This window comes from Gossypium hirsutum, chromosome A11, assembly GCF_007990345.1.
Source record: "Gossypium hirsutum isolate 1008001.06 chromosome A11, Gossypium_hirsutum_v2.1, whole genome shotgun sequence".
Lineage (NCBI taxonomy): Eukaryota > Viridiplantae > Streptophyta > Magnoliopsida > Malvales > Malvaceae > Gossypium > Gossypium hirsutum.
The window spans coordinates 66,353,779-66,372,349 of record NC_053434.1 but is presented as its reverse complement, the minus strand read 5'-3'; the positions used below and the strand labels follow the sequence as shown (position 1 = coordinate 66,372,349).

At 36.2% G+C, this 18,571-nt stretch overlaps 1 non-coding gene across 1 annotated transcript; it reads right to left on the bottom strand.

Annotated features, from left to right (window-relative positions):
- Positions 1-8,466: 8,466 nt before the first annotated feature.
- On the bottom strand, positions 8,467-8,572 carry LOC121210190 (small nucleolar RNA R71). The gene has a single exon (XR_005905317.1). It is a non-coding gene; the product is annotated as a small nucleolar RNA R71 (small nucleolar RNA).
- Positions 8,573-18,571: the final 9,999 nt, after the last annotated feature.

The window sequence follows — 18,571 nt, the reverse complement described above, 5'->3', positions numbered from 1 at the left end:
ATATGAAATGCCACTACAAAAATCTTAGAAGTTGAGTTGTTTGACGTGTAGGGAATCAACTTTGTGGGTCTATTTCCACCTTTCTGGGGCAATATATACATACTTGTGGCTATAGATTATGTCTCTAAATAGATTGAAGTTGTCACTCTCCCTACTAATGATGCCAAATAAGTGATGAAGTTCCTGTATAAGAATATTTTCACTAGGTCTGGTACACCTCGTGCCCTTCTTAGTGATGTTATTGCCTTGAATAAATATGGGGTCAAACATAAGATTGCTAAAGCATACTGTCCCCAGAAAAATAGACAAGCAGAGATGTTTAATAGAGAGATTAAGAAAATTTTGGAGAAAGCAGTCAATCCCACTCACAAGATTGGTCATCCAAATTGGATGAAGCTTTGTGGGCATATCGTGTTGCATTAAAGACACCATTAGGAGTGTCACCTTTCAAGCTTGCTTATGGGAAGCCTTGAGACCTGTTAAACTTTAACATAAAGCATTTTGGGCAATTAAGAAATTGAACATGGATTAGGTTACTATTGGTAATAACTGACTACTTGAACTGAATGAAATAGAGGAATTTAGAACTCAGGGTTACGAGAATACCCGGCTATATAAAAAAAGAAAGTAAGCAATGGCAAGATAAAACAATTTTTCCATGGGAATTTATACTTGGACAACAAGTGTTGTTATTGAATTCCAGACTTAAGTTGTTTCCTGGAAAATTGAAGTCTTGCTGGTCAAGACCATTTGAGATAGTTCACATTTACCCTCATGGAGCTGTAGAAGTCCAAGATGTCAAGACTGGCCTTAATTTCAAAGTCAATGGCTAATGTTTGAAGCATTATTGGGGTGTTCCTTTGACTCGGGATAAACATTCTATTATTCTTCGAATTGCGCAGTGTGCAAATCAGTATTTGTCTCTTTTCTTTATTTGCTTTCAATTTATTTGATCTGTTATTTTTATTTCTTTGCAGGTATACTATAGACCAGGCCTTATAGTTTAGTGCATAGCCCATTTGAAACAATTACAAATTTTTAGTTTAGTATCTTCTAATAATTTCTTGTTCATTTTATTTTTTTATTATTATTCTTTTCCAGCCTAATCTTTATTTTACCATGTTAGGCCATGATTTTAGCCTTCTTATCACCCACATCACAGCCCTATTTCTCTCACTTTTACCCTAATCGATTCATTTTCTTTCACGATTACTAACATTATCTTCTTCTTCACCATTTTCCTTGTTTATTCCATAACTGTAAAGTTCTCATTTTTAGTTTATAGTTACTTTTTCTTGCTCTAAATGGCTTGATGTGCTACTCCCTCTGTGCCATCGAGAATATTTTTCAATGAAGCTACTAAAGAGAAGTACACCACGAACACATTTAAGTGACCCTTCTGTATGGAGAAAGGTTTTCTTTTTCAAGACACAACCTTTATGGGATGTACTAAAGTGATTTCTTCTATAGTTGAAAAACGTGGCTGGCAAATATTTTGCCTTCATCCCGCGATATTCTCACAAAGTGTGTAAAGGAATTTTATGCCCACTTAACCTCTCTAAACAATTCTTTTATCTACGTGCGAGGCATTTTAGTGCTAAGGGTCCTGATGAACATTCTCAGTTTGCTGCAACAATAACAGTAGGGGGTTTACAGTAAGTTCTTAAGGATCGTTGTATAGAAGGAACAAAATGGATAGTTTCTCGACAAGATTGCTACACAATCAATCACATTTCTTTGAAGCCACAATGCATATCTCGGTTTTGCATCAACATCCTGTCTGCCTACTGGTGTACATGTCACCCTATCCATTTTTCATTATGATTTCGAGCAGCAGGTGCTCAATGCTTTGAAAAATTTGCAACAACAATTTTGTTTCATGGAGAAGCAACATTTGCGAATAGCTACCAATTTAGGTAGGGAATAGGAGGAGATGGCTATCTTTTGGGGTTATGTACAAAAGTGAGATGTTGCTATTAATAAGTCTCTACAGAAAAATTTTACCATGCCTATGCCTACATTCTCCAACTTTCCCAATGAGCTATTCTTAGATCTAGAGGATGAGGATAAGGATGAAGTTGAACCAGCTGAGACCGGACATACCACACACACAAACACTGAAGAGCAGAAAGAAAAAAGAATCAAATGGGGATGAAGAGAAGACAAAATCAATGAACATTAAATCTGATAAGGCTGGAGACGAAATGAATCAACCTTCTGCACCAGCTAAAGCTACTACTGCACGTCAATCAACTACGTCCATATCGAAGCAAGATTGTGAGATTAATCAACTAATTAATGATCTCACTAAATCAAATAATAAAGACGAACTTGTCAATCAATTTACTAAAAAGAAAGCAGCGTTACAAGCATGCTACATGGAAATCTACTCGATTCAATTAAAGTAACACCAAATTCTTTCCAAGCTTTTATTTTTATTTTTATTTGCATATTTCTCATTATATAACATGTGTTTTTCATGCATTTACAATTGTTTTCATTGCATTTATATATATGTTTCCTTTTTCATTTTGCAATTTGTGTCTGATCATGGATTAAGGACACTGCATCCCTTAGGTTTAGGGTGTGTTGTACATATTGTATGCATTATATAATTGTCTTAACATTTGCTAATTTTTTCACTCATTTTGCCATGAAATACAAATGCCAAATGATTGTTAGACTATGATAAGCATATTGTTATTTATGATGTTGATGAGGATAATAATTCATCAATACGCTTAGAAAATTTAATAGTTGATTAGGTATGTCTACCATAGGATAGTTGTGTGAAAATTAATCCCTAAAAGTAGAATGACCTAATTATAATTGCAATTAGTCTATGGTAAGTTTCTTTTAATACACTTAGAAGTTCTTGAACGGAAGTTTAGTAAATTGTCTATGAATAATATTAAATAAATAAATAACGAGAGACGCCATTAAACACTCCAATGTTTGAAAATGTTGATTAGGTTAGTAATGTTTTGTTTGCTCCATTGTACTATTGACCAAAAAAGTAAGTTCAAACAAGAGAGAGTAAAAAAAAAATAATTTAGGGACACTCCATTGCAATTCTAGGTTGAGTAGCTAAGGAGGTAGATGGTTGCTCCATCCATCTTCTAGGTTAAAAGCCTTAGCTTCATGAGTGAATTACATTCAAATTGTGGCATGATGTAATACCTGGCAATCTAGTGTATGCTCCATTGAGATTGTTAAGTGAAGAAACCATGTGATAAGATGAATTCCCTGGAAAAAAAATTGTAAATAAATTATGCAATAATAGAATAATTATGAGTAGAGAAACTGAGTTTACAGGAAAGATAAACTAAGTACATTATGAGGTGTTTGCTATTGTTATACTTGCATGAATATTTAGGAACTTTTATTTTTAGGTAACATTTTTTTGCACTTTGTATGCTAAACAAACCTATAAAATTTGAACTAATTTTTTTAAACAGAGGACTACTGAGAATGGAGGTATAAAACTTGCTTCGTATGATTTAGCAGTACAAGAGGTAAATGTGTTGTATTGGAAAATTATATCCATGCATTCATACATATTCTGCTTGAAGATAAGTAAGAACTCAGGTTTGGGGGTATAATAACTCTTGAAAAGAGTTATATATCAAGCCTCTAAACTTGATGAATTGCTTTTACTTAAGTGGACATATTTGCATTTCTAGGTTATTATTAGAATATTTCATAATAAGGCTTGGATTCTGCCTTGAATGTCATTATATGTTACTGTTATTGTTGGGAAGAAAGGAATTGGTTGTTGTATGCACTAGGTGTAGGAAGGACAAAGAGAATGAGAAAAATGATGAAGGGAATGAAGGAAGTGAAATATTGCTATGGAAAAAGTTTGGATAAATTGCCGACAAAAATGCCATGGCAATTTCAGAAAGATGTTGACACAACACTCAGTCTTTGTCACTCTTAGCTAGCTGTACGTGTACCTAATAAATTCACTTGAAAAAGAGGAAGAAAATGTGTGTGTTGATAAAGGGAGGACCTACCATATAAAAGAAGAAAGAGAAATAGAAGAAAATAATTTTTTTTCTCTTCAGAAAAAATCTCATAAAAATTTTAGAGAAAAAGGGAAGAAGGTAACAGCTTAAGAAGAGAGCAGCCACACAAGGAAGAAGATGACACATTCAACCTTTGGTCTCGCACAATTTGGTAGCATTGGAGTTAATGTTGGACTGGCGAAAGCTTTCTACAGTTCTACCTTCATTCTATTAATTTATTTCTTTGATTTTAAACTATGGATGATGTTGCTGAATGATATTTTGGATATTAATTCCCAACCAAAGAGCTAATCTCATAAAGTTGGAATGACTGGATGAATTTTTCTTACTTTTAATGACCATGGTATTATCTTGAGTAGATCTACTATTTCATTTTATTTGTGTTCTCTTAAGTACATGCATGTAACAGTCCGGTTTTGACCTTAGTCGGAATAGTGGTTTCGGGACCACAAATTCAAGTCCAAAAAATATTTTAATATTATTTTCTGTGTTTGTGATATGTAAATTTATATCTGCGAAATTTCTGTGATTTAATTTGTCTATTTCTGTACTTAATTATGAAAAAAGATTTAATTGTTTAAAGTCTGTGTCAAAGAAATTCCAAGATGATCAAAGCCGTCCAAATGCTAAAACAGGACATTCAAATCGATATCGAGCTAGATCGCATTCGAACTTCAGAGTCCCTGCTATTTCTGTTGCAAGTGTCGGGAATGTCTGATCTGAAAGACCTAAATGTAAACATTATGGTAAAAGACATCCAGGAAATTGTAGATTGAATGACCGAGCTTGTTTTCGATGTGGATCTCTGGACCTTTTTGTAAGAGATTGTTCTGAACCTGCTGAGCAAGAGAATGTACAAAATCCGAGACTGAGCAACACCTCAGCTAAAGGTAGACCTTCTAGAATACGAGAAATGTTAGCGGTGGTCAAAGACCTACTAGCGATACTGCTGTTAAATCTGAGGCCAGAGCATCTGCCAGAGCTTATGCTATCTGAGCTCGTGAGGAAGCCTCGTCTCCAGACATGATTACTGGTACTTTTACTCTTTATGATACTTCTATGATTGCATTGATAGAACTTGGATCAACGCATTCTTATATCTGTATGAATTTAGTACACAGTAAGACTTTTCCTGTAGAGTCACTGAATTTGTAATTAGAGTATTGAACCCCTTGGGGAAAAGTGTCTTGGTTGATAAAGTCTGCAAGAATTGCCCGTTAATGATTCGAGATGTCTGTTTTCCTGCTGATCTGATGCTTTTGCCTTTTGAAAAATTTGATATAATTTTGGGAATGGACTGGTTAACTTTGCACAATGCTATTGCGAATTGCAAACAAAAAGTCATTGATCTAAGGTATATGAATGATGAGATAATTCAAATTGAGTCTAGTGATCTGAATGGACTAACAGCTGTGATATCTGCAATGAAAGCATGGAAATTTGTGAAGAAAGGCTGTGAAGCCTACTTAGCTTATGTGTTAGACTTGAAAGTGGATGATAAGAAAGTTGAATCAGTGCCCATTGTCTATGAATTTTCTGATGTGTTTCCTAAAGAACTACCAGTTTGCCTCCGATTCGAGAAGTTGAGTTTGGCATTGAATTAGTACCTAATACTACTCCGATTTTGATAGCTCCGTATAGAATGGCTCTGACCGGGTTAAAGGAATTAAAATCTCAATTGCAAGAATTGACTGATCAAGGGTTTGCTAGACCGAGTTTTTCACCATGTGGTGTTCCTGTTCTGTTTGTGAAAAAGAAAGTGGCACAATGAGAATGTGTATTGATTACCGTCAGCTTAACAAAGTGGCTATAAAGAATAAATATCCTCTGCCCAGAATTGATGACTTACTCGATCAGTTGAAAAATGCTATTGTATTTTCAAAGATAGATCTGAGATCGAGTTACTATCAGTTGCAAGTAAAGGACTCTGACATTCCAAAAACTACTTTCAGAATGAGGTATGGGCATTATGAATTTTTAGTTATGCCTTTTGGATTAACGAATGCACCTGCTGTATTTATGGATTTAATGAATGGAATTTTCGGACCGTATCTAGGTCAATTTGTTGTTGTATTCATTGATGATATATTGATTTATTCACATGATGAATCTGAGCATGCCGAGCATTTGAGAGTAGTGCTACAAATTCTGCGAAATAAACAATTGTATGCAAAGTTTAGTAAATGTGAATTCTGGTTGCGAGAAGTTGGTTTCTTGGGTCATATTGTATCAGCCTCTGGTATCCGGGTTGATCCGAACAAAATTTTAGCTATTCTGGATAGGAAACCTCCGAGGAATGTATCTGAAGTCCGTAGTTTTTTGGGACTCGCTGGTTATTCCAGAAGATTCGTGAAAGGTTTCTCGAGGATTGCAACTTGATAAACCGTAATTTATACATATTTTTTCCCCGTGTTTAACGCATTTTATGGATGATTTTCTATTAGAATTGGTGAATTCGATACTCCTAATGCTTTAATTTCATGTTTTATACTTAGGAGAGCATAAGAGAGCGAATTGAACGAGAAACAGGCCAAAAATGGAGAAAATGGGCCAAAGTACGAAATCAACACGGCCTGGACCTCCTCACACGGGTAGACCACACGGCCGTGTCAATTTGGCAGGCTCGAGCACGACCTGAAGTAATCACACACGGGGCGTGTCACACGAGCGTACCCCTGCCGAGCCCAAGTTGAGTCCAATTTGGAAAAGGCTAATTTTGAAGGCTCTTAGGCATTCCAAAGCCTATAAATACACCCTAGAGGAGAAAGAAAAGGGGACACACAGAATAGGGAGTAAGGAATTACTCCAAGAAAGCCGATCGATCCATCTCAGAAGCCGGATTCACCATCAAGACTAAAGATCTCTCCTCAATTTCCTCTTCAGGAGTTTTGGGTTTTCTTTATCTTTTGTAGTCTTTATTATTCTAAGATGTTTTCTTATTTAGTTATGAATTAAAACCCTTAAATACCTAATTGGAATGAAACCTAAGATGAATCGTGTTATTTTTTTCTGAATTGTATGGTAAATATTTAACTTGTTCTTAATTATGTGTTCTTAATTCTTGTTTTGATATCCCAGGATACTGATTCAAGATAAGATCTTATTCAGAGGAGGAATAGACCCTGTCTAAGAGTACATTTTTCATAATTAAGTGGAGTTGTTTGCGCGCCTAGACATAGGGTAACAAGATTTTTCCACATTAGGGTGAAACCTAATAAGGGGATCCATAGACCGAATTAATGCAACCCTGGGGTGTTAATTAGAGAAATGTCTCAATTATTCAATCTAGGGATTAGACGTTATTAGTCTTGAATAGGTATAATAACATAACCTAGGAATCTCTACGGAACAAGTTAAATGAAGAAATCGTCCGATTCGGAGCCAGAATAACAAGTACATCTAGGTGGATTTTTCCTTAGGTGTTGTCTTAATTCAATCGATTTTCCCAAAAGCAATTCCCCAATTCCATTCTCTATGAATTCTTAGTTTAGATAATTAGTTAGTTAAAACAAAACCTCTTTATTCTTAGGCTAGATAATAAAAAGACAGTCATTACTAGTACTTTTAGTTCATTTGGGTTCGACAATCCGGTCTTGCTAAAACTATACTACTGTTCGATAGGTACGCTTGCCTACATCACGATAATACTTAGTTTCAAGAACGATTAATTATAAATATTTAAAACCTATCACGAAATCACGCGATCAAGTTTTTGGCGTCGCTGCCGGGGAACTAAGATATTAGGAACACTTAATTTTTATTACTTTAGCCATTTATTTTTCTTGCAATTTAATTTAATTTAATTTTTTATTATTCTTATTTATTAATTTACTTTTTTCTTTCTCTTGGCAGGTTTTTATAGTTTATGACTAGAAGAAACCTGTCAGGACCACTACTTTTTGACGAAGAAATCGATTGCACAGTTCGCAGACATCAAAGAGAAATAAGGCGAAGTTGAAGATACACAGAGAACGAGCAAGAGGACGATACTCAACCCCCAACCAAAGAGATGGCTGAAAACAAAGACAATCAACTACCTCCTGCAATTCCGGTTAATCAAAATCCTGCTCCACGCACTATGTATGATTATTTTAAACCTTTTTTAATAGGAACTGAATCAAGCATAGTTAGACCTGCTGTAGCTGCAAATACTTTTGAACTAAAACCTAACACTATTCAAATGATATAGCAATTTGTTCAGTTTTATGGTTTGCAGGATGAGGATCCCAACGCTCACTTAGCAAACTTCTTAGAACTATGCGATACATTTAAAATTAATGGTGTTTTTGATGATGCCATTCGTCTTCGGTTATTTCCTTTTTTACTGTGAAACAAAGCTAAACAGTGGTTGAACTCATTACCACGAGGGTCAACCACTACTTGGGAACAAAAGACCGAAAAATTTCTATTAAAATGTTTTCTGCAGGCTAAAACGGCTAAATTACGTAATGATATCTCTTCATTTGTGCAGATGGACTTAGAACCCTTTACGATGCATGGGAGAGATACAAAGACTTACTGAGAAGGTGACCTCACCATGGGTTGCCACTTTGGCTTCAGGTTCAAACGTTCCATAATGGCCTGAATCCTTCGACACGGCAAATGGTTGACACAGCTGCTGGTAGAACCATCAATAATAAAACACCTGAAGATGCCTATGAGTTTGTAGAGGAGATGTCACTGAATAACTATTAGTGGCAACTCATGAGGGCTGAGCCAACTAAAATAGTAGGCATTTAAAACGTCGATTCGGTTACTATGTTGTCAAACCAGGTAGGACTTCTAAATAAAAAGATTGATGGTTTACTTGGTTCTACTTAGGTACATCCAGTAATGAGGTGCAAGACGAATAGAGGAGGAGCATGCACAGAGTATCAACCTTTCAACCCTAGCATCAAGGAGGAACAAGTCCAATATATGGGTAACAATAACTCTCGATCCCAAAATAACCCAAATAGTAACACTTACAATGCAGGTTGGAGGAACCACCCCAATTTCTCGTGGGGCGGTCAAGGAAATCAAAGACCACAACATCCTCCGGGCCTTCAGCAACCACCCTATCAACAAGCTCATTTGTAAGTGATCCCGAACCCCGTTTTTAATGTTGTTTACATTTTAGAAGTCCCAGTAACATGTTCTAGCTATTTCTTTTGATCTTTAATGGTAGAATATGAAGCTAGGGTTTGTGTTTAAAAATTTACCCATGAATGATATGTATTTATTTTGATCTTTAATGGTAGAATATGAAGCTTGAAATTGTGTTAAACAACTTTTACTAAGCGATTTTACATGAAAACGAGTAAAATGACACAATCGGTAAAAATACCTAATGTTCATAAGTACACGTTAGAGTGAGAATTTGATGTTTCTATAGAAGATAAAAATGATCAGCATGTCATAAAACATAAGAAAATAGGATGAATTTAAATTTTTGAGCCTTGGGGAAAAGTGAAAATATGCAAAAGTTTAGGGGTCAAAATGCAAATTTGTAAAAATATGATTTTTGGACCCGTATGAATAATGTGACTAATTAGTAGGCTAAATGTGATATTATAGATCAAGGAAATCGAGATTTGGGCTTAAATCGGGAAAATACAAGGTTATGGACTAAAATGGTAAATTGTCATTTTTAGATCGAGGTAATTTCGTGTGTTAATAATAATGCAATACCATGCATGAATTGTAATTCTCTATTGATATGAAATAAATTGTATGATTTAATATGTTTAAGAGAAGTTTATGGATGGTGTGTATGATATGGAAAAATGTAATGCTTGTTGTGTCATGTGAAATTGAATGGCAAATTATTGTTACATGAATTGAGTGTTAAATTACTATTACCTAGGTTGTATGAATTGCTAAACAGTTGTATTTGACGAGATTTTGACAAGTAAGTTTGGATAACTTAAAGTAAACTCCTAATATGCATAATTATATGAATTGTGAATGAATGATGATTGCATTTAGTGATGGCATAAGATTTCATGAAATGTATTCTTGATAATGATGTGTTGAAAAATTGTCTCTGTTGAGGTTAAAAAAGGAATTTGATGGATGAACCATGTCTACATGTGAAAATGAGATCATGCTTGTGTTGCAGAAAGGAATTAGTCGGGATGGGTAAGTTGTTGATTCTCAACTATGAAAAAGATCTAGCCCGGACGAGTGTTCCTTTGGATGATCGAGCCTCCCGAAGAATTTATGTGGATTGGATTTAGCCCGGACGGGTAATCCAATTAGGGTTTGAATTTAGCCTGGACTGGCAATTTAGATCAGAACTCAGCAAGGGTGTTTGTCGGAATAAGGTATTTAGCCTGGACTGGTAATCCCGCCGTAAGATGTGAGGTTTGCGGGAGTGCATACATGAAATGATCGTTCTTATGAATTGATGGTAAATGGATAATCCATTAGAATTTCCTAGAAACTCAACGGGATTAATATGATGTATATCAATGAAATGATAAACGATGAGCTCTTCTAAGACAAATTTACATGGTGCATTGTCATGAGACTAATTGGATGTTTGAGTGCATGTGATAGAGAATTATCCTATACTTGGAATGTATGACTAACTGTGCCCATGAGAAATAATAACTTTTATATTGAGCTCCATTGTGAAAAAATGAGTAAGGGATCCATGAAATGGTATGTTCATGATAGTTGGAAATAATCTTATGATGGTGATCATTATATTGTACAAAAAATAGATTTGGACAGCAGCATTGGTCCGACTTTGAAAATCCTCTAAAAATAGTGGAAATTTAGTTAGAAGCTTAATAAAATATTAAATTAAATCTTGATGAGTCTAGTTTCACATAAAGGAAACGGTGAAAGCAAAAGAATTCTGTATCATGATATGTTTGAATTCTTGTGAGATAGAGTTAGAGTGATTCCAGACTCCCCTGTGTCAACTTTGGAAAATCACTAGAAATTGTAAAACAATAATTATGAGTTAAATTTTATATGACTGAAATCCTTAATGAGTATAATTTTAGGGGAAAGAGATGGGAACATTATCCTAGGCTCATACTATGTGATAAATAAATTTAACTAAAGAAAGGTCGAAGCTATCAAATAGCAAAACAAGGGATACTCTGAATAACAAAAGATACTTATTGGCTTGACCAAAAATTTTGAAAATTTTATGATAAGAAGAGATATAAGTGTAGTTTTTGGGAAAATTAATGTATCTTAATTTGGAGTTTCGTAGATCCAGATATAAATAATTTAATGACTGTGACTCGAGAAAATAGCTTAGCTGGAATTTGGATAAATAGAAAAAAAAATGAAAATAGCATGTTATTGCATTGCTTATTATTTTCATGCGAGCTTACTAAGCGTAAACCTTACTCCCTCCTTTCCATTTCTTTTAGTTTTGTCAGGTTAGCTCGGGATTGGAGATCGTCGAAGGCAGCATCACACTATGGAGCTATAATCCATGGAGTATTGATATGTGTATTTTAAATGTTTTCAAATGAGTGGAATGTATAGGGACTTAGTTTTTCTATGATGACTATTGTTGTGATTAGCCAAAGGTATTGGTTTATATTGATTTTTTTCTTATAGCCATGAGATATGGCTTATAATGATTTTGGCTTGTAAGCCTATTTATCCACGATATATGTTAATGTCTTGTGATGCGGTTATGTGATTGTGCTTGTGCTTGTTCACTATGTATGAGAAGTATATGGCATATGTACATGATGAATGCCATTGAAATCGTGAATGTGCGTGTATGTAAAGATGATAAAAAGGCTTCGAAATTAGCCTAAGTCTTGACCACACGGGTAGAGACATGGCTGTGTGTCTCAGTCGTGTAGATGACACGACCTCTGGCCACGGGTGTGTACCTTGGCTGTGTGCCCCTAAATTTTTACTAACGTCATAAACAGAGAGTTACACGGGCTGAGGACACGGACGTCTCCCAACCCACATGGACTTGTGCGACCACACTGCCCAACCCACACGGGCGTGTGACTCTCTAAAGCTGGAAAATTGTTAAGATGCCCAAAGACTTTTGAAAGTTCTCGGTTTAGTCCCGAACCACCCCGATGTATGTTATAGGCTTCGAAGGCCTGTATAAGGGACAATATGCATGTGTTTGAAAAGTTTTAATTTTGGGCGAAATTTGGTAACTTAGTTTTGTATGTTTGTGAATGTTTAAGTCCGGTAATGCCTCAAATCCTGTCTCGGAGTTGGATATAGGTGAGGGGTTTTACAACACTGTCTACATTCATATACAAAATGTACTTGAGATATGCATCACACCCTTTACGAACCAATTTCATTGCTACCAAGGTAGAGATCACATTAGATAGATAATTTCGACATTCCCCAAACATGATTATCTCATTCCCAATAGAAGTCCTCAGAGTAACTTGTTTAGAGTCACAATCAAGGATAGCCCAATGTTCACTCAACCAATCCATTCCCTGTAACACCCCGAACCCGAGACCGACACTGGAGTCGAACACGAGGTGTTAACAGACTTTAAACCCCTTATAAAAATATTTCCCAGACGCTGCCCAATCTGCGTACTAGTCTCTTTAAAAATCATATCTTGAGTTTCACAACTCGAAAATCAGTTTTGTGATTTTTCCCTGAAACTAGACTCATATGGCCATCTGCATATTTTTTTCTAGAATTTTTGGTGAGGCCAATGAGTACAGTTTATTAGTCAAAGTCCCCCATGTTACAGGGATCGACTACACTGACCTTTGCGCATTACGACTTGGATATCTCCCTGCACAGAGCTTCAATACTGATGCCGTTTGTTTCTATGGAAACTAGACTCAGAGAGGAATATATACATATATGGTATGACTCCTAAGTAACTCTGGTTAATTTATAATGAATTTCCAAATTCGGAACAGGGAATCCAGAAACTGTTCTGGCCCTGTCTCACGAGAACCTTAATATCTCTTAACATACTGTCCATATGATCATTTCGTTACTTTCCTATGAAAATAGATTCATCAGGGTTCGTTTACATAATTTATTCACTATTTAATTCCATTCCTACTATATTTAGTGATTTTCCAAATCTACATCACTGCTGCTGTCAGCATCTGCCTTTAAGGTAGACTTTACCTATTTCATAGTTTCCATAATTCAACTAGCCCTTTTAGCATGAGTAGCACAAATGATGATGGTGATTAACCATTCCCATGGCCAATCCTTGTCAAGCATATTCACACTAAATGATTATAACATTATACTCAAACATATATAAGCCATTTTCGCATGGCTAACCAAAATTATACAAGTCCAAAGGGTCCATGACCCACAACAAACGGGTAGTCCTATACATGCCATATCCAGAGTTCAACTAAAAGAGTACCAAAAGAGCTTTGATAGTGTGGATGACTTCGACTTCGATGATCCCGAATCCGATAGCTAACGAACAATATCTATAAAACAGAGAGCCAAAGCAACGGGGTAAGCATTTTAAAGCTTAATAAGTTTCAAGTAATGAAATCGGCTTTGACTAAAGTATTGCATTCACATAGCTAAATAAATCACTTTATTAATTCACATTCTCATAAGCATACTTACTTCACACTTCATCAACATATACACACAAGGTATCAACCTATCTAAAAGTCGAAAATTCGTTAGTCGATTGAACGAATATTATTTAAAACGAATCAACTTTTTCGAAGCACATGCAAACAGACCTTATCGTTTGGGTTTATCGAGCGTATTAATTGAATTTATTACAGCACAAAACGCTCACATTCAAACCCAAGTTTCTTCGGAATTTAACCGGATATAACCACAAGCTCAATTGCCTTCGGGTCCTAACCCGGGTATAGCAACTCGCACGAATGCCTTCGGGTCTTAGCCCGGATATATCAACTTGCACAATTGCCTTCGGGTCTTATCCCGGATATATCAATTCGCACAAATGCCTTCGGGTCTTAGCCCGGATATATCAATTCGCACAAATGCCTTCGGGTCTTAGCCCGGATATATCAATTCGCACAAATGCCTTCGGGTCTTATCCCGGATATATCAATTCGCACAAATGCCTTCGGGTCTTATCCCGGATATATCAATTCGCACAAATGCCCTCGGGTCTTATCCCGGATATATCAATTCGCACAAATGCCTTTGGGTCTTATCCCGGATATATCAATTCGCACAAATGCCTTCGAGTCTAAACCCGGATATATCAGTTCGCACAAATGCCTTCGGGTCTTAGCCCGGATATATCAATTCGCACAAATGCCTTCGGGTCTAAACCCCGATATATCAATTCGCACAAATGCCTTCGGGTCTTATCCCGGATATATCAATTCGCACAAATGCCTTCGAGTCTAAACCCGGATATATCAGTTCGCACAAATGCCTTCGAGTCTTAGCCCGGATATATCAATTCGCACAAATGCCTTGCACACATATATCAACAATCATGACACATCCATATTTCACTTTCGTTACTAAGGCTCAAACACAAAGCATTTATTAAACCTTTCCAATTTCGGCTCAATAGCCACACACAAAGAGCATGATTTCAATTGGCTTTATAACATAGTCTCTATGCACATTCGACTATCCATCATAGTATGACTAATCAGTTCAATATAATTCAAGTAGGGTCATTACTCGAAGACTTACCTCGGATGTTGTCGAACGACTTCAATGGCTATTCAATTACTTTTTCCTTCCCTTTATCGGATTTAGTTCCCCTTTGCTCTTGAGCTTAAGTTCAACAAATTTTAAAATAGTCATTAATCGACTATTCAAGTATTACTTTCAGAATAATATATATATTGATTCGACTTTCACACACATAGATTATAATAAGCTTTATAAAAATCAATAAATAATTCATTAGCAAATTTTCAATAATGTTTACAACAAAATCACATATTCACTACGAGCTGTTTTCCTGAGCAGCAGTCACTAAATTATTTATAACTGGAGCTACAAAACTCCAAATCACTTGCCGTTAATTTTCCCTGAATATAGACTCGTATATCTTCCATCCATAAAATTTTTAGAATTTTAGGCTTGGCCAATCAATACCAGATTTTTCTTAAAGTTTCCCCTGTTTCACTGTTTGACTATTCTGACCACTCTTCACTACGAATCAAATTTCTAATTTTACAGAATTCAAAATGTGTTGTATTTGATCTAATTTGAAACTAGACTCATTAAGGAGTCTAAGCATATAAATTTTATCTTATAATCATTTTTGTACAATTTATAATGATTTTCTAAAAACAGAACAGGGAATCTAGTAGTCATTTTGACTCAGCCCCACAATACTTCAAATATCTCAAGATCGGTAACTCTTTTGTTTTTATAGTTTCTTTTGTAAGAAAATAGACTCTTCAAGCTTTAATGACATAATTCACTCAGCTTCTAATTCAACTCCTACAAATTATGGCGATTTTCCAAAATCACCTTACTGCTGCTGTCCCCAAACAGATTATTACCAAATCAAATACTAACATTAGCATTTCACCTTAATAGCTAGCTTACCAAGCCTTAATTTAACATATAATTCACACATATCACAGTCAGCTATATATACATTTATCACTTAAGGTATAAACATTACTCAATAACTTCCTAATTCAAATTCGGCAACTACACCAAGACCATTTTAACTCGTTTCTCATCATGCTAACAAAAACATAGTAAAGCAAATCTTAATACACAATGGTTATCGATTCATCCATTCTCCTAGCTTTAACATGAAACAACAAAACTCACCATTTCTCATCCGAATAACATGAACAATAACCATTTCTTGAACATTTTGTCATGGCCGATTGCTCATGCTACCAACAAGATTCAAGATTTGAACATGGGCTAACTAAGGGACTTAGTAACTAGCTTAATACCTTCAACAATTTCCAAAAGTTACCATGAATTACATACCTTATTCAAGACTAGAAGGAGTGGCCGAATGTTTTACTTCCCTTCCCCCTTCTTCTTAGCATTTTCGGCCAAGAATGATAAGAGATGAACAATTTTTTTCTTCTTTAGGTTCGGCTAGCAAGACATGAATGATGATCTTTTTTTCTTTTTTCATTACTAACATTTTACGACACAAAATGACATATTTTATTTGTGCCATACTTATGCCACAATTTCCAAAAAAAAAAATTGCACAAATGCTTATCATGCCCATCATGGCCGGCCACTAGGTGTTAAGGTGGGAAATTTGACATGCAAATCCACCTATTTCATACTATAAGTTATTTGGCCACTATAAATTAGCCCATAGCATTTGCAAAAATTTTCACATGAGTCATATTTCATAATTTCACTCGCAATTGGCAAAATCAAAGCATGAAATTTTCACACATGCACTTTCACATGAAATAAACATAGAATATAACATCTGATTATTTTTGTAACTCGGTTTAGTGGTCCCGAAACCACTTTCCAACTAGGGTCAATTTAGGGCTGTCACAACTCTCCCCCACTTAAGAAATTTTCGTCCCCGAAAATCTTACCGATAAATAGGTTTGGGTATCGTTCTTTCATCGAGCTCTCGGTTTCCCAAGTAGCTTCCTCGATCCCGTGTTTGAGCCATAACACCTTAACTAACGGAACCCTTCTGTTTCGCAACTCTTTCACTTCACGAGCTAGGACACGAATCGGTTCTTCTTCATAACTCAAGTCAGATTGAATTTCAACTTCCGAGGGATTAATCACATGTGACGGATCGGATCTATAACGTCGAAGCATCGAAACATGAAAAACGTTGTGAATCCTTTCAAGTTCAGGGGGTAAAATCAATCTATATGCCACTGGACCAATTCTTTCAGATATTTCATACGGCTCAATGAACCTCGGACTCAATTTGCCCTTACGGCCAAATCTGAGTACCTTTTTCCAAGGCGAAACTTTAAGAAACACTTTATCTCCAACCTGATATTCAATGTCTTTTCTTTTCAAATCCGCATACGACTTTTGACAATCTGTGGCTACCTTCAGACTTTCACTTGTTGACATATTAAACATCTCGAAACAAAATCGGAGATGTCTCGTTTCATACCATGCCACCAAAATTGACGTTTCAAATCGTTGTACATTTTCGTACTCCCCGGGTGACTTGACATTCGGCTACAATGGGCTTCGTTCAGAATCATCGAAATGAGTTCCGAACTCCTTGGAACACACAAACGACTTCTGAACCTCAAACAATCATCATCAACTTTCTGGGCTTCACGAATTTGATGAATCAATAATGGTTTGGCTTTTAATTCAGCAACTAACACATTGTCAGGTAGAACAGACAAATGCACATTCATTGCTCGTAAAGCAACCAATGACTTCCGGCTTAAGGCGTCCGCAACCACATTAGCCTTTCCCTGGTGGTAATCAATGACAAGCTCGTAATCTTTCAACAACTCAAGCCAACGCCTTTGTCGCAGATTCAAGTCTCGCTGGGTCATCAAATATTTGAGACTTTTGTGATCCGAAAATACATGGCACTTCTCACCAAACAAATAATGTCGCCATATTTTCAAAGCAAATACTATGGCAGCTAGTTCGAGATCATGGGTCGGATAATTTCTCTCGTGTGGCTTCAATTTTCTCGACGCATAGGCCACAACTCGACCTTCTTGCATCAATACGCAACCCAACCCAAGTAGGGATGCGTCACTATAAATGACAAACTTTTTGCCTGATTCGGGTTGCACTAAAATTGGAGCTTCAGTCAAATAAGTTTTCAATTGATCAAAACTTTCTGACATTTCTCCGTCCATTCGAACTTAACATCCTTTTGAAGTAGCTTCATCATTGGTGTGGCTATCATCGAGAAACCTTTTACAAATCGTCGGTAATAACCGGCGAGTCCCAAAAAGCTCCGAACCTCAGTAATATTTCTCGGAGGTTTCCAGTTAAGTATGGCTGAGATTTTGTTCGGGTCAACTCGAATACTCGATGCGGATATCACATGACCCAAGAAGCTAACCTCTCTTAACCAGAACTCACACTTACTGAACTTAGCATATAACTGCTTATCCCGCAAAATTTGCAACACCAGTCTCAGGTGCTCAGCATGTTCGGTCTCATCTCTTGAATAGACCAAGATGTCATCAATGAACACAACTATGAACCGATCCAAATATGGTCTGAAGATCCGATTCATCAAATCCATAAATACCGCAGGGGCATTAGTGAGCCCAAACGGCATCACTAAGAATTCGTAGTGACGATATCTCGTTCTGAAGGCAGTTTTGGGTATGTCCGAATCTCAAATTCGCAACTGATAATAGCCCGATCTCAAATCTATGTTTGAGGACACTGAGGCTCCCTTCAGTTGGTCGAACAAATCATCGATGCGCGGCAACGGATATTTTTTCTTTATCGTCACTTTATTCAGTTGACGATAGTCAATGCACAACCTCATGGTTCTGTCCTTCTTTTTCACGAACAATACTGGTGCACCCCAAGGTGAGAAACTTGGTCGAGCGAAACCTCTATCCGTCAATTCTTGCAACTGAGCTTTCAACTCCTTTAACTCGGTTGGTGCCATACGATACGGAGCTATCGAAATCGGTGTAGTCCCAGGT